Raw genomic sequence first — 13,826 nt, 5'->3', positions numbered from 1 at the left:
TATCCCCAAAGACAATCCAAAAGGCATGAGAATCGGTTTGTTGGGGCCCTTTCACACCTCTCATGTTTGGTTAGTGTGGTGCAGTTCTTTTTAGTCTGCACCATGTCAAAATGCATCTGGATTGATGAGTGCTGCTGCTTTCCTCACCAATGCTGCCATCAGTGATGTTACCAACAGAAAAGAGAGAGAAATTTCTCGTGGGAAACAAACCAAGAATTAATATACTTTTTATATGATATTATAAGGTAATTTCAAAGGCAATTGCACGAAAATTATACAAACTGTTTATATATAGCCAATAAAGATGTCCAGAGAGTCTATCATCTGTGTGTATTCCTCAATGTGTATTCCTTAATCGCAGTAATATCACGGTATGCAGATGAGTCTTCACAAAGTCTTCTCATATAAATTCAGCCAAACAGCTTCTCATATGCATTCAGCTTGGAATATAATCACAAAAGTCTTCTCATATAAATTCAGCTAAACAGCTTATCATATACATTGCCACGCCCAATCTGGGGCCGGCTACAAACAGATTTCGTCCCCTTCTTCAGGGGCGTGGTTTATAGCTGTAAAAAACAACATTCTTACTTTAATATACAATAACCAACATTTAAGTATTATTGCAATCCCCCAAGCGGAACTGACCTGTTGTATTCACACAGCATAGGGTATTTGAATCAATAATTATTGTGGAAACGTGTGTCTCCAGTATCACAGTCACAGCAGCTGTATCTTCTCCTGCTTGTGGCCAAACCCTTCAACTGCAGTTTAAATCACATACTCATTATCCAATCTCAAAACTTTAAAGCAACATAACTGATTATAAAAAACAATTCAATGATAGTTCCGTATTGAGGCCGTGCGGTCTGATCGTCTGCAGAAAGACAATCCAAAATGCTTCCCTCCTCAGTAGCTTAATTTGATTTGCATGTCCCTTAGTTACAACCTCCAGTACCGCTACTTTAAAGGAATTTTCTTCATGACGATGCTCGATAAAATGTTGTACCAGGGGTGCTTCCATTACTCTGTGCCTAATTCTAGACATATGTTCAAAGATCCTAGTTTTCAATGGTCTTATCGTACAACCCACATAAAAAAGAGCACAGGGACATTCAAGTAAGTATATCACACCCGATGTGTAACATGATGCAAAGTGTTTAACCGTCAGTTTCCGTTCCTTAACAAAAATCTCCTTCCCCTCTAGCATAAATTTACACAAAGTACATCGGCCACATTTAAAATTTCCCACAGGTAATGATGTTTCCTGAAGTTGAGTGCGCATCATAGCATGAACTAAATCATCCCTTAGGCTCCTGGATCTTCGTAAACCACATAACGGTGGTTGTTCACATCCCGCAATCTCCTCAATGAGGGGCCAATGGCGAGCTACGATTCTTTTAATTTTATATGTTAAGGGTGTGTAGTCCAATGCCCATCTAATTCTTTGATCTGGTAGGGCTTCCCGAGTCTGAAATAGTACAGATCTATCTATAGCTCTAGCCTTAGAAAAGGCTTGAGATATAATTTTAGATGGGTAACCTCTATTAGTAAACATTCGTTCCATCTGCCTACCATCCCTGTCGAAATCAGTTATTGTGGTGGAATTCCGTCTGATACGCAAAAATTGGCCATATGGTATATTTTGTCTAAGGTGCCGGGGATGGAAGGAACCAAATTCCAAATATGAATTCCGATCTGTCTCTTTACTGTAGGTTCTAACCTGTATCTTTTGAAAGGCATCCCGATATGTAACTACATCCAAAAAATTGATTTGGTTGGGGTCTGACCGCCAGGTGAATTTAACATTCGCATCCCGTTCATTAAGCCATTTACAAAAATCCGGTATCTGGGCAGCTCCCTGAAATAAAAAATATAAATCATCCAGATATCTACAAAAGAAAACAATATTACCCCTGAAAGGGTTGATGTCTTGTAAAATGTGAAATCTCTCCCAACGGGCCATAAATAAATTTGCGATGCTGGGTGCCACCGGGGACCCCATAGCAACGCCTTTTTTCTGGAAGAAAAATTGATCATCAAAACAAAAATAGTTTTTTTCAAAACTAAATCGAGAAATTGTAGTAGGCAAGATGATGGGATAGTGTTTTCTGTAGTTGTAAGAACTTCTTCTACTACCTCTCGGGCTTCCTGATGAGGAATGATGGTGTATAAAGAGTTAACGTCCATCGTTAAAAATACTGTGTCCTCCGACAGGGTGATGTTCTCAACTTTTTTAATGAAATCACGTGTATCATGCAATAGACCTTCAATTTTAGTAATAGCCGGTTGTAAAAAAGAGTCCAATAAGATTGCCAATGGTTCCAAAATTGAGCCGCAACCAGATATAATTGGCCTACCTGGCGGGGGCGTTGTTTTCTTGTGAATTTTTGGAAGTACATAGAATAATGGGATTCTAGGTGAAGTAACCTGTAAAGCATAATAGAGGGTATCTGTAATTTCCCCCATCTCCCTTGCCTCATCCAAGACAATCTTAATTAGGTCTTTAATATGATTAGTTGGATCCGAAGAGATCCGTGTGTAAAAGGTGGTATCCCTAAGCTGTCTGTGAACCTCATTAACATACATATCTTTATCCATGATCACAATACCCCCGCCCTTGTCGGCAGGCTTAATGACAATGTTAGCGTCGGAACGTAAGGTTTCAAGAGCCCGTCTCTCTAACCGAGACAAGTTGTGCCAAGTACTGTAAGGTTCATTTTCTAATTGAGAAAGGTCCCTAAGGATCATATATTCAAACGTGTCAATACGGTGATCTGAGACCGGCGGCACAAAAGATGACGGACCCTTTAATTTCCTAAGTAGTAAAGACTCTCCCTGAACCGGGGTAGTCGGCTGAGATTGGAAGAAATATCTAAGTTTAATAAGCCGAACCAACTTAAATAGGTCTACTCGTGTCTGAAGTGGTTGGTATTTGGGGGTTGGGACAAATCCCAATCCCTTATTGAGAACAGCTATTTCTAATGAATTCAGCTCACGGGAAGACAAATTGAAAATTAAACTTTCATCCGCGTTCTTTGGAATGATTTCTTTTTGCCTCTTTCTAAAAAAGATGGTCGTTGGTTAGGGTAAATTGTTCTAGTTCTAAGATTCCTGCTGCTAGGACCCTCATCACCCGAGCTGTCAGACACCCCCGATGTTTCCAAATCTGAAAAAGTGCTAACAGGATTAGCCCAAGATACCTTACGTGGTCCTCTAGTATTAGTCCTGGACTGATCCCACCAGAAATAAACCCTACTATTAGCATAATCCAAATTATCACGTTTATATTTCTTAATTTTAAGTTCCTTGGTGCGAGTTTCAAATTGTTGTACCTGTTGAGCTATTTGTTTAAGGCGAGCATCAAATTCAATAGTGGGCATCGTGTCTTTGATAGAGGTTTCCATGGTTTGAATTTCCTCTACCAATGCCTGACTCTCCTTCCTGCAACGTTTAATAACCAAAAGCATAAGGTCAAAGCTACATTTGTTTAAAATTGACGCCCAATCTGATTTAAATGATTCATCATCGGCAAACATCCCTGGAGGTTTTTGAATTCTTAAACCACGTGGGATAAGTTGAGATGTATGATAATCAAATAACGTGGAAGCATGCAAATCAAATTTAACTTGTTTAGATTTCAAAAAACATAATGTGTCCCAATCATCCTTGGGTGGATTGTCTGTCTCTTTAAAGATAGAAGTCATACCGGACAAAATCTCCTGTTGTTCCTCTGCTGAAAAAGCCAAAACATCCTTAAAGGAAGCCATAATGAGAACTAGAAACAAGAAATGAAGGCTATCCCCACAAATAGTACCAACAGAAAAGAGAGAGAAATTTCTCGTGGGAAACAAACCAAGAATTAATATACTTTTTATATGATATTATAAGGTAATTTCAAAGGCAATTGCACGAAAATTATACAAACTGTTTATATATAGCCAATAAAGATGTCCAGAGAGTCTATCATCTGTGTGTATTCCTCAATGTGTATTCCTTAATCGCAGTAATATCACGGTATGCAGATGAGTCTTCACAAAGTCTTCTCATATAAATTCAGCCAAACAGCTTCTCATATGCATTCAGCTTGGAATATAATCACAAAAGTCTTCTCATATAAATTCAGCTAAACAGCTTATCATATACATTGCCACGCCCAATCTGGGGCCGGCTACAAACAGATTTCGTCCCCTTCTTCAGGGGCGTGGTTTATAGCTGTAAAAAACAACATTCTTACTTTAATATACAATAACCAACATTTAAGTATTATTGCAATCCCCCAAGCGGAACTGACCTGTTGTATTCACACAGCATAGGGTATTTGAATCAATAATTATTGTGGAAACGTGTGTCTCCAGTATCACAGTCACAGCAGCTGTATCTTCTCCTGCTTGTGGCCAAACCCTTCAACTGCAGTTTAAATCACATACTCATTATCCAATCTCAAAACTTTAAAGCAACATAACTGATTATAAAAAACAATTCAATGATAGTTCCGTATTGAGGCCGTGCGGTCTGATCGTCTGCAGAAAGACAATCCAAAATGCTTCCCTCCTCAGTAGCTTAATTTGATTTGCATGTCCCTTAGTTACAACCTCCAGTACCGCTACTTTAAAGGAATTTTCTTCATGACGATGCTCGATAAAATGTTGTACCAGGGGTGCTTCCATTACTCTGTGCCTAATTCTAGACATATGTTCAAAGATCCTAGTTTTCAATGGTCTTATCGTACAACCCACATAAAAAAGAGCACAGGGACATTCAAGTAAGTATATCACACCCGATGTGTAACATGATGCAAAGTGTTTAACCGTCAGTTTCCGTTCCTTAACAAAAATCTCCTTCCCCTCTAGCATAAATTTACACAAAGTACATCGGCCACATTTAAAATTTCCCACAGGTAATGATGTTTCCTGAAGTTGAGTGCGCATCATAGCATGAACTAAATCATCCCTTAGGCTCCTGGATCTTCGTAAACCACATAACGGTGGTTGTTCACATCCCGCAATCTCCTCAATGAGGGGCCAATGGCGAGCTACGATTCTTTTAATTTTATATGTTAAGGGTGTGTAGTCCAATGCCCATCTAATTCTTTGATCTGGTAGGGCTTCCCGAGTCTGAAATAGTACAGATCTATCTATAGCTCTAGCCTTAGAAAAGGCTTGAGATATAATTTTAGATGGGTAACCTCTATTAGTAAACATTCGTTCCATCTGCCTACCATCCCTGTCGAAATCAGTTATTGTGGTGGAATTCCGTCTGATACGCAAAAATTGGCCATATGGTATATTTTGTCTAAGGTGCCGGGGATGGAAGGAACCAAATTCCAAATATGAATTCCGATCTGTCTCTTTACTGTAGGTTCTAACCTGTATCTTTTGAAAGGCATCCCGATATGTAACTACATCCAAAAAATTGATTTGGTTGGGGTCTGACCGCCAGGTGAATTTAACATTCGCATCCCGTTCATTAAGCCATTTACAAAAATCCGGTATCTGGGCAGCTCCCTGAAATAAAAAATATAAATCATCCAGATATCTACAAAAGAAAACAATATTACCCCTGAAAGGGTTGATGTCTTGTAAAATGTGAAATCTCTCCCAACGGGCCATAAATAAATTTGCGATGCTGGGTGCCACCGGGGACCCCATAGCAACGCCTTTTTTCTGGAAGAAAAATTGATCATCAAAACAAAAATAGTTTTTTTCAAAAACTAAATCGAGAAATTGTAGTAGGCAAGATGATGGGATAGTGTTTTCTGTAGTTGTAAGAACTTCTTCTACTACCTCTCGGGCTTCCTGATGAGGAATGATGGTGTATAAAGAGTTAACGTCCATCGTTAAAAATACTGTGTCCTCCGACAGGGTGATGTTCTCAACTTTTTTAATGAAATCACGTGTATCATGCAATAGACCTTCAATTTTAGTAATAGCCGGTTGTAAAAAAGAGTCCAATAAGATTGCCAATGGTTCCAAAATTGAGCCGCAACCAGATATAATTGGCCTACCTGGCGGGGGGCGTTGTTTTCTTGTGAATTTTTGGAAGTACATAGAATAATGGGATTCTAGGTGAAGTAACCTGTAAAGCATAATAGAGGGTATCTGTAATTTCCCCCATCTCCCTTGCCTCATCCAAGACAATCTTAATTAGGTCTTTAATATGATTAGTTGGATCCGAAGAGATCCGTGTGTAAAAGGTGGTATCCCTAAGCTGTCTGTGAACCTCATTAACATACATATCTTTATCCATGATCACAATACCCCCGCCCTTGTCGGCAGGCTTAATGACAATGTTAGCGTCGGAACGTAAGGTTTCAAGAGCCGATGTACTTTGTGTAAATTTATGCTAGAGGGGAAGGAGATTTTTGTTAAGGAACGGAAACTGACGGTTAAACACTTTGCATCATGTTACACATCGGGTGTGATATACTTACTTGAATGTCCCTGTGCTCTTTTTTATGTGGGTTGTACGATAAGACCATTGAAAACTAGGATCTTTGAACATATGTCTAGAATTAGGCACAGAGTAATGGAAGCACCCCTGGTACAACATTTTATCGAGCATCGTCATGAAGAAAATTCCTTTAAAGTAGCGGTACTGGAGGTTGTAACTAAGGGACATGCAAATCAAATTAAGCTACTGAGGAGGGAAGCATTTTGGATTGTCTTTCTGCAGACGATCAGACCGCACGGCCTCAATACGGAACTATCATTGAATTGTTTTTTATAATCAGTTATGTTGCTTTAAAGTTTTGAGATTGGATAATGAGTATGTGATTTAAACTGCAGTTGAAGGGTTTGGCCACAAGCAGGAGAAGATACAGCTGCTGTGACTGTGATACTGGAGACACACGTTTCCACAATAATTATTGATTCAAATACCCTATGCTGTGTGAATACAACAGGTCAGTTCCGCTTGGGGGATTGCAATAATACTTAAATGTTGGTTATTGTATATTAAAGTAAGAATGTTGTTTTTTACAGCTATAAACCACGCCCCTGAAGAAGGGGACGAAATCTGTTTGTAGCCGGCCCCAGATTGGGCGTGGCAATGTATATGATAAGCTGTTTAGCTGAATTTATATGAGAAGACTTTTGTGATTATATTCCAAGCTGAATGCATATGAGAAGCTGTTTGGCTGAATTTATATGAGAAGACTTTGTGAAGACTCATCTGCATACCGTGATATTACTGCGATTAAGGAATACACATTGAGGAATACACACAGATGATAGACTCTCTGGACATCTTTATTGGCTATATATAAACAGTTTGTATAATTTTCGTGCAATTGCCTTTGAAATTACCTTATAATATCATATAAAAAGTATATTAATTCTTGGTTTGTTTCCCACGAGAAATTTCTCTCTCTTTTCTGTTGGTACTATTTGTGGGGATAGCCTTCATTTCTTGTTTCTAGTTCTCATTATGGCTTCCTTTAAGGATGTTTTGGCTTTTTCAGCAGAGGAACAACAGGAGATTTTGTCCGGTATGACTTCTATCTTTAAAGAGACAGACAATCCACCCAAGGATGATTGGGACACATTATGTTTTTTGAAATCTAAACAAGTTAAATTTGATTTGCATGCTTCCACGTTATTTGATTATCATACATCTCAACTTATCCCACGTGGTTTAAGAATTCAAAAACCTCCAGGGATGTTTGCCGATGATGAATCATTTAAATCAGATTGGGCGTCAATTTTAAACAAATGTAGCTTTGACCTTATGCTTTTGGTTATTAAACGTTGCAGGAAGGAGAGTCAGGCATTGGTAGAGGAAATTCAAACCATGGAAACCTCTATCAAAGACACGATGCCCACTATTGAATTTGATGCTCGCCTTAAACAAATAGCTCAACAGGTACAACAATTTGAAACTCGCACCAAGGAACTTAAAATTAAGAAATATAAACGTGATAATTTGGATTATGCTAATAGTAGGGTTTATTTCTGGTGGGATCAGTCCAGGACTAATACTAGAGGACCACGTAAGGTATCTTGGGCTAATCCTGTTAGCACTTTTTCAGATTTGGAAACATCGGGGGTGTCTGACAGCTCGGGTGATGAGGGTCCTAGCAGCAGGAATCTTAGAACTAGAACAATTTACCCTAACCAACGACCATCTTTTTTAGAAAGAGGCAAAAAGAAATCATTCCAAAGAACGCGGATGAAAGTTTAATTTTCAATTTGTCTTCCCGTGAGCTGAATTCATTAGTAATAGCTGTTCTCAATAAGGGATTGGGATTTGTCCCAACCCCCAAATACCAACCACTTCAGACACGAGTAGACCTATTTAAGTTGGTTCGGCTTATTAAACTTAGATATTTCTTCCAATCTCAGCCGACTACCCCGGTTCAGGGAGAGTCTTTACTACTTAGGAAATTAAAGGGTCCGTCATCTTTTGTGCCGCCGGTCTCAGATCACCGTATTGACACGTTTGAATATATGATCCTTAGGGACCTTTCTCAATTAGAAAATGAACCTTACAGTACTTGGCACAACTTGTCTCGGTTAGAGAGACGGGCTCTTGAAACCTTACGTTCCGACGCTAACATTGTCATTAAGCCTGCCGACAAGGGCGGGGGTATTGTGATCATGGATAAAGATATGTATGTTAATGAGGTTCACAGACAGCTTAGGGATACCACCTTTTACACACGGATCTCTTCGGATCCAACTAATCATATTAAAGACCTAATTAAGATTGTCTTGGATGAGGCAAGGGAGATGGGGGAAATTACAGATACCCTCTATTATGCTTTACAGGTTACTTCACCTAGAATCCCATTATTCTATGTACTTCCAAAAATTCACAAGAAAACAACGCCCCCCGCCAGGTAGGCCAATTATATCTGGTTGCGGCTCAATTTTGGAACCATTGGCAATCTTATTGGACTCTTTTTTACAACCGGCTATTACTAAAATTGAAGGTCTATTGCATGATACACGTGATTTCATTAAAAAAGTTGAGAACATCACCCTGTCGGAGGACACAGTATTTTTAACGATGGACGTTAACTCTTTATACACCATCATTCCTCATCAGGAAGCCCGAGAGGTAGTAGAAGAAGTTCTTACAACTACAGAAAACACTATCCCATCATCTTGCCTACTACAATTTCTCGATTTAGTTTTGGAAAAAAACTATTTTTGTTTTGATGATCAATTTTTCTTCCAGAAAAAAGGCGTTGCTATGGGGTCCCCGGTGGCACCCAGCATCGCAAATTTATTTATGGCCCGTTGGGAGAGATTTCACATTTTACAAGACATCAACCCTTTCAGGGGTAATATTGTTTTCTTTTGTAGATATCTGGATGATTTATATTTTTTATTTCAGGGAGCTGCCCAGATACCGGATTTTTGTAAATGGCTTAATGAACGGGATGCGAATGTTAAATTCACCTGGCGGTCAGACCCCAACCAAATCAATTTTTTGGATGTAGTTACATATCGGGATGCCTTTCAAAAGATACAGGTTAGAACCTACAGTAAAGAGACAGATCGGAATTCATATTTGGAATTTGGTTCCTTCCATCCCCGGCACCTTAGACAAAATATACCATATGGCCAATTTTTGCGTATCAGACGGAATTCCACCACAATAACTGATTTCGACAGGGATGGTAGGCAGATGGAACGAATGTTTACTAATAGAGGTTACCCATCTAAAATTATATCTCAAGCCTTTTCTAAGGCTAGAGCTATAGATAGATCTGTACTATTTCAGACTCGGGAAGCCCTACCAGATCAAAGAATTAGATGGGCATTGGACTACACACCCTTAACATATAAAATTAAAAGAATCGTAGCTCGCCATTGGCCCCTCATTGAGGAGATTGCGGGATGTGAACAACCACCGTTATGTGGTTTACGAAGATCCAGGAGCCTAAGGGATGATTTAGTTCATGCTATGATGCGCACTCAACTTCAGGAAACATCATTACCTGTGGGAAATTTTAAATGTGGCCGATGTACTTTGTGTAAATTTATGCTAGAGGGGAAGGAGATTTTTGTTAAGGAACGGAAACTGACGGTTAAACACTTTGCATCATGTTACACATCGGGTGTGATATACTTACTTGAATGTCCCTGTGCTCTTTTTTATGTGGGTTGTACGATAAGACCATTGAAAACTAGGATCTTTGAACATATGTCTAGAATTAGGCACAGAGTAATGGAAGCACCCCTGGTACAACATTTTATCGAGCATCGTCATGAAGAAAATTCCTTTAAAGTAGCGGTACTGGAGGTTGTAACTAAGGGACATGCAAATCAAATTAAGCTACTGAGGAGGGAAGCATTTTGGATTGTCTTTCTGCAGACGATCAGACCGCACGGCCTCAATACGGAACTATCATTGAATTGTTTTTTATAATCAGTTATGTTGCTTTAAAGTTTTGAGATTGGATAATGAGTATGTGATTTAAACTGCAGTTGAAGGGTTTGGCCACAAGCAGGAGAAGATACAGCTGCTGTGACTGTGATACTGGAGACACACGTTTCCACAATAATTATTGATTCAAATACCCTATGCTGTGTGAATACAACAGGTCAGTTCCGCTTGGGGGATTGCAATAATACTTAAATGTTGGTTATTGTATATTAAAGTAAGAATGTTGTTTTTTACAGCTATAAACCACGCCCCTGAAGAAGGGGACGAAATCTGTTTGTAGCCGGCCCCAGATTGGGCGTGGCAATGTATATGATAAGCTGTTTAGCTGAATTTATATGAGAAGACTTTTGTGATTATATTCCAAGCTGAATGCATATGAGAAGCTGTTTGGCTGAATTTATATGAGAAGACTTTGTGAAGACTCATCTGCATACCGTGATATTACTGCGATTAAGGAATACACATTGAGGAATACACACAGATGATAGACTCTCTGGACATCTTTATTGGCTATATATAAACAGTTTGTATAATTTTCGTGCAATTGCCTTTGAAATTACCTTATAATATCATATAAAAAGTATATTAATTCTTGGTTTGTTTCCCACGAGAAATTTCTCTCTCTTTTCTGTTGGTACTATTTGTGGGGATAGCCTTCATTTCTTGTTTCTTGTTATCAGTGATGTTACGGCACCAGCCCTTTCTTTCTCTGCACAAGCAATGAATTGATGCATTACTGCTGGATCTGTTTCCTTAATTTCTGCCTCTCAGCCCATCAGTGCATCAATCTTCACTGGATGAACAAAAAAAAAACCTTTAAAAAATGAGCAGAAAGGAAAATGGAGAAGGGAGGGGGCGAGGGCAGAATGGAAAGGAGGAGGGAATGACTGGATAGACCCCAGTGGCCAATCACAATGAAGTGGGCTGGCAGAGGGTGGGAAGGGGGCAGAATGGAAAGGAGGAGGGAATGACTGGATAGACCCCAGTGGCCAATCACAATGAAGTGGGCTGGCAGAGGGTGGGAAGGGGGCAGAATGGAAAGGAGGAGGGAATGACTGGATAGACCCCAGTGGCCAATCACAATGAAGTGGGCTGGCAGAGGGTGGGAAGGGGGCAGAATGGAAAGGAGGAGGGAATGACTGGATAGACCACAGTGGCCAATCACAATGAAGTGGGCTGGCAGAGGGTGGGAGGGGGGGCAGAAGAGGATGAAGGCTAAAAGACAGGATAAAGAGTGTGCACGGGGGAAACAGCAGACTGGAAAATATTTTTTTTTTAAGTTGGAGTATAAGCGGTCCCAGGAAAGCTGCAGAAAAGCCACATAGTAGCCAGAGTGACTGCTTATGGCAGCAAATTGGGTTCAGATGGTCACAGAAAAACCTGCTGCGGTATGGAAACTGAACCAGCGAAATTGGCCTGTGCAAAAAGGGTTATAGTCTCAGAACATCAAGGGAATTAAGGTTGCGATCGGGTGTGCATTTACCACATAGTAATTCCCCCTGAAGTCACAGGGATTTACTTCTGAATACACGTGAATAGGCTCCAGTAAACTAGTTCAATTGCAAGTGTGCACTTTACTGAATGAGAGCATTTAGCACTGAATGGACTGGCAAGTCTCCCAAGGCAGGACGTGTAGGATTGCACCCAGTCTCTGCTCCTTATTATTTGATGCATTTCCATCCTGTCCTTTCTCCAAGGTACTCATTATTAGGCACACCCAAGACACTTCTCCCCAGAACTAATATACTGCACTGCCCCCTAGAATGGTATAATTCTAGGCAATATTTTATGCATATACTGTTTGTTGTATGTTATTAACGGGGATCATTCCGTAAAAAAAGAGCTAGAGGAACTCATTAGCATAACTCATTAGCATATGCCACACCTCTTGCCATCACTGGAAGTGTGTCATTAGTATAACTGATTTGCATATGCCACACCCCCTGACCATCTATTCTGGCTGTTTTGGACCCAATCCAGGCCATTCAGGGCTGAAATTGGGCCCCAAATGGCAAAAAGTGGCTGAAAATGGCTGAAAAGGGGCACAAAATGGTCAGGATCCGCCTGCTGCTGAGTGAGAGAGTGATCCACCACCTGTCAGAGGCCCGATCCAGGCCGTTTCGGCCCCAGTCCAGGCCGAAACGGGCCCCAAATGGCCGAGAGTCAGGTGGGCAGGGCCACCTGACGTGACCTCTTTGGGGAACTGCCAGAACCGCGTTCCTGTGTGTTCCCCCTCGAAATGAGCCCTGCTTATTAATAAAGGTCAGGTAACATGCCTAGCTTTATTGGTACCCTCCCTCCCTTTAGAAGCCAAAATCTTTTCTGATTTGCATCTGTTGGTACAATTTGAGTATACAGATCTGGAATGAAAACAGAGCTTAATGGCTCTGAGATGTTCCTAGCCTTTGCTAGACACTCAGGTAGAAATGATGTATCAGCCAAGGCTACTGTATTGGGGGGGGGGGAGGGACTTACTTAAGAGAAGCAGAAAATGAAACTGGCATATCTTGATTGATCTAATCTCAGTAGATCAGAGCAATTACGTTCGCTGACTGCATCTTCTGCTTCCCACAGGTCAGCCCCTCTGGCAGTAGAGCAGGCAGGTATGGAAGCACGGTTGATACAGCAAGTACTTTCAGTCGCCAGGTTTGACACCAGTGACCATCAGGTGAGACAATTCCAAGGCTTGGCTAGTATTCATACCCTACTGGAATTCTCTTCATTCCTGGCATGGAAGCCCAGAGAACAGTGGTAGATCACTGCTTAGAATTTCTTTGACAGGCCCTCTAGTGTTCTCACAGTATTCAAAAGAAAATAGAAGGGAGGAGGCATCTGAAGGTCCGTCTCAGAAGTTGCTATTAAAAAGACAAGCCCACAGCACGTTTTCTGGATCCATATTTACTACATCATGCAGAAAGAGGTTTGCAAAGAAAAAACAATATATCGGGTTTACAAATGTTTCTCTCCCTATAACAGCAGCCTAGAATGCAGAAATTTAATGAGCAAAGATTCCCTCTCCCCTGAGTTTTTTCTCCATATAACAGAGGCCCCCAAGCTTTCTGAGACTGCGGACACCTTTGGAATTCTGACACAGGGTGGTGGACACAACCACAAAATGGCTGCCAAAAGAGGCAGGGCCAATCAAAAAATGTCAGGGAGTGAGGCTATGCACAGCCGTAATAGTAACTCTTCATCATTTCAGGAGATTATATTTAACAGGTTTCTTTTTAATATGAACATATTGTTTAAAAATATTTTCTTGCATAGACATAGTTTATCTTCAATCACACAGACAAGAGTCATGCACTGTGCTAGCAATTGCTGCCAAAGCAACATTTTAAAAAGTCAGCATAGCCAATCAGATTTCCAGTGACCAATCAGAACCCCTGCTGGCGAAAAGCCCCACTTACTTTCTAAAAACACTTGGTGAC

The 13,826-nt window shown here is 40.4% G+C and overlaps 4 long non-coding RNA genes across 8 annotated transcripts; 2 read left to right on the top strand and 2 right to left on the bottom strand.

The window, feature by feature from the left end:
- Nucleotides 1–211: 211 nt before the first annotated feature.
- Nucleotides 212–1,105, bottom strand: LOC129332892 (uncharacterized). Of its 2 annotated transcripts, none has more exons than XR_008597351.1 (2): nt 649–1,105; nt 212–569 (listed from the first exon to the last, which is right to left on the bottom strand). It is a non-coding gene; the product is annotated as an uncharacterized LOC129332892 (long non-coding RNA). The 2 variants fall into 2 exon arrangements; XR_008597352.1 differs by having other exon boundaries at nt 212–440.
- A 2,752-nt stretch (nt 1,106–3,857) lies between these two features.
- On the bottom strand, nt 3,858–4,751 carry LOC129332891 (uncharacterized). Of its 2 annotated transcripts, none has more exons than XR_008597349.1 (2): nt 4,295–4,751; nt 3,858–4,215 (listed from the first exon to the last, which is right to left on the bottom strand). It is a non-coding gene; the product is annotated as an uncharacterized LOC129332891 (long non-coding RNA). The 2 variants fall into 2 exon arrangements; XR_008597350.1 differs by having other exon boundaries at nt 3,858–4,086.
- Nucleotides 4,752–6,514: 1,763 nt separating this feature from the next.
- On the top strand, nt 6,515–7,341 carry LOC129331660 (uncharacterized). Of its 2 annotated transcripts, none has more exons than XR_008597273.1 (2): nt 6,515–6,904; nt 7,113–7,341. It is a non-coding gene; the product is annotated as an uncharacterized LOC129331660 (long non-coding RNA). The 2 variants fall into 2 exon arrangements; XR_008597274.1 differs by having other exon boundaries at nt 6,984–7,341.
- Nucleotides 7,342–10,095: 2,754 nt separating this feature from the next.
- On the top strand, nt 10,096–10,989 carry LOC129332907 (uncharacterized). Of its 2 annotated transcripts, none has more exons than XR_008597354.1 (2): nt 10,096–10,552; nt 10,761–10,989. It is a non-coding gene; the product is annotated as an uncharacterized LOC129332907 (long non-coding RNA). The 2 variants fall into 2 exon arrangements; XR_008597353.1 differs by having other exon boundaries at nt 10,632–10,989.
- The last annotated feature ends 2,837 nt before the right edge of the window (nt 10,990–13,826 follow it).

The sequence above is a fragment of the Eublepharis macularius genome, chromosome 6 (assembly GCF_028583425.1).
Source record: "Eublepharis macularius isolate TG4126 chromosome 6, MPM_Emac_v1.0, whole genome shotgun sequence".
In the NCBI taxonomy this organism is placed as follows: domain Eukaryota; kingdom Metazoa; phylum Chordata; class Lepidosauria; order Squamata; family Eublepharidae; genus Eublepharis; species Eublepharis macularius.
Note: the sequence above shows the minus strand (reverse complement) of the source record. Positions and strands in the feature narration are given on the sequence as shown.